Raw genomic sequence first — 3,046 nt, forward strand, 5'->3', positions numbered from 1 at the left:
GGAGCAATTTGTGACGGCTCTTTCAATTTAAGACGTTAAAAACAGACGCAATTTGCATTTGTAATACCAGAGCATCGAAACTACTTGGAACTTTTGTGTATATGAACGGGTCCGCGCCTTTGTACTCTGCTCCCTTCACCGCTACAAACCAACCAACCATCGTGTCCGTGCGCATCTGAGTCGCAAACAATGGGGAATAGCGCAGTTTGCTCGTGCATGGGGCGTAGCTCAGTTGGTAGAGCGTTCGCTTGGCATGTGAAATGTCCAGGGTTCAAGCCGCGGCGCCTCCATTTTTTGTGGTCAGTGCATGGTAAGTGTTGGTCGCGGCGAACCTAAAGGCACGCAAGATGTTGCAAAGCCAGCGTCACAGACTGATATGATGTATACTGACGTAAGGAGAGCAAGATGTAAGTGTGGGGACCGGCTGTTATCGAGGTGTCATCGAGTGCAGATCTGTCTTAGGTATCGCGGCTTAACCTCATTGAAGTCTAGAGGGTGGACAACACGTTGGTCTTACTCAGAGCGGTGTCCGAATTCTATTTTCGACGTTATACGTGCCACTTTCATTTTGGCAACTACGATTCGATACAGAATGCACGAAACCTGAAAGACACCCTAACGGATACATAGAGAGTAGTGTTTGTCTGCTGAATAATGGGAGTGCAAGGGTCTGTGTCGTCTATATGGCTGTATGTAGCACCATTAGTATTCGGGGGGGCGGGCGTAGCTCAGATGGTAGAGCGCTCGCTTAGTATGTGAGAGGTACTGGGATCAATACCCAGTGCCTGCAGGATTTTTAACACACCTACATGCGCACCTTGATATGCAAGAGGAATACTTCACAGCCAGCAGATGTGTCTAGGAAGATACAAGCTTGCGCCGAGTTCACGTAAATCCCACTGCACATTCCTATTCTTTGCGTGCAGTCAGCTGCTCCTGGTGTTGTTAGTTGTGACTGCTGATAACAGATGCCGTAGCAATCAATTCATGGAGTGAGTTGTATGTTTTGCGATAGTCTGTCTCTGACAAGCAAGCACAGGTGACATAGGTGCGAACACGGGAAGCTTGCAGACCCTCGCTGCCTGCAGACACCGAGCAGCCACACTAGGAGGGCGGCCTAAGCCGTAGGCGAATTGTGCTCATTCGCTTTGGCGCGACGTCGAACTATAAATAATGCTGTCACTAGCGTGAGCGTTGCGTGAGCGTCGTGGAAAGTCGGAAAAGTCGGCTGCGAGGGTGAGTGCCAAGTTTGGGGAGCGTTTCGTAGTATGCGCAGTGCAATGGAGACGCGGAAACTTGTTGTGGCCCAGTGTTTTGCAGTTGGACGACAAGATTGGTACACAGTAGTAAAGAGCGAGGCACTGAGTTGGCATAAATAATGTAGTGCACAATGGTTCTCGAGATGTGTTTGTTACCTCAGGTGCTGTATAATTGTCTACAATGAGTGAAAACGGAGCAATTTGTGACGGCTCTTTCAATTTAAGACGTTAAAAACAGACGGAATTTGCATTTGTAATACCAGAGCATCGAAACTACTTGGAACTTTTGTGTATATGAACGGGTCCGCGCCTTTGTACTCTGCTCCCTTCACCGCTACAAACCAACCAACCATCGTGTCCGTGCGCATCTGAGTCGCAAACAATGGGGAATAGCGCAGTTTGCTCGTGCATGGGGCGTAGCTCAGTTGGTAGAGCGTTCGCTTGGCATGTGAAAGGTCCAGGGTTCAAGCCGCGGCGCCTCCATTTTTTGTGGTCAGTGCATGGTAAGTGTTGGTCGCGGCGAACATAAAGGCACGCAAGATGTTGCAAAGCCAGCGTCACAGACTGATATGATGTATACTGACGTAAGGAGAGCAAGATGTAAGTGTGGGGACCGGCTGTTATCGAGGTGTCATCGAGTGCAGATCTGTCTTAGGTATCGCGGCTTAACCTCATTGAAGTCTAGAGGGTGGACAACACGTTGGTCTTACTCAGAGCGGTGTCCGAATTCTATTTTCGACGTTATACGTGCCACTTTCATTTTGGCAACTACGATTCGATACAGAATGCACGAAACCTGAAAGACACCCTAACGGATACATAGAGAGTAGTGTTTGTCTGCTGAATAATGGGAGTGCAAGGGTCTGTGTCGTCTATATGGCTGTATGTAGCACCACTAGTCTTCGGGGGGGGCGGGCGTAGCTCAGATGGTATCTTGTTTAGTATGCGAGAGGTACTGGGATCAATACCCAGTGCCTGCAGGATTTTTAACACACCTACATGCGCACCTTGATATGCAAGTGGAATACTTCACAGCCAGCAGATGTGTCTAGGAAGATACAAGCTTGCGCCGAGTTCACGTAAATCCCACTGCACATTCCTATTCTTTGCGTGCAGACAGCTGCTCCTGGTGTTGTTAGTTGTGACTGCTGATAACAGATGCCGTAGCAATCAATTCATGGAGTGAGTTGTATGTTTTGCGATAGTCTGTCTCTGACAAGCAAGCACAGGTGACATAGGTGCGAACACAGGAAGCTTGCAGACCCTCGCTGCCTGCAGACACCGAGCAGCCACACTAGGAGGGCGGCCTAAGCCGTAGGCGAATTGTGCTCATTCGCTTTGGCGCGACGTCGAACTATAAATAATGCTGTCACTAGGGTGAGCGTTGCGTGAGCGTCGTGGAAAGTCGGAAAAGTCGGCTGCGAGGGTGAGTGCCAAGTTTGGGGAGCGTTTCGTAGTATGCGCAGTGCAATGGAGACGCCGAAACTTGTTGTGGCCCAGTGTTTTGCAGTTGGACGACAAGATTGGTACACAGTAGTAAAGAGCGAGGCACTGAGTTGGCATAAATAATGTAGTGCACAATGGTTCTCGAGATGTGTTTGTTACCTCAGGTGCTGTATAATTGTCTACAATGAGTGAAAACGGAGCAATTTGTGACGGCTCTTTCAATTTAAGACGTTAAAAACAGACGGAATTTGCATTTGTAATACCAGAGCATCGAAACTACTTGGAACTTTTGTGTATATGAACGGGTCCGCGCCTTTGTACTCTGCTCCCTTCACCGCTAC

At 48.9% G+C, this 3,046-nt stretch overlaps 1 non-coding gene across 1 annotated transcript; it reads left to right on the top strand.

The window, feature by feature from the left end:
* Positions 1 to 717: 717 nt before the first annotated feature.
* Trnat-agu (transfer RNA threonine (anticodon AGU)) lies at positions 718 to 790 on the top strand. The gene has a single exon. It is a non-coding gene; the product is annotated as a tRNA-Thr (tRNA).
* The last annotated feature ends 2,256 nt before the right edge of the window (positions 791 to 3,046 follow it).

This window comes from Schistocerca gregaria, chromosome 9 (assembly GCF_023897955.1).
Source record: "Schistocerca gregaria isolate iqSchGreg1 chromosome 9, iqSchGreg1.2, whole genome shotgun sequence".
NCBI lineage: Eukaryota > Metazoa > Arthropoda > Insecta > Orthoptera > Acrididae > Schistocerca > Schistocerca gregaria.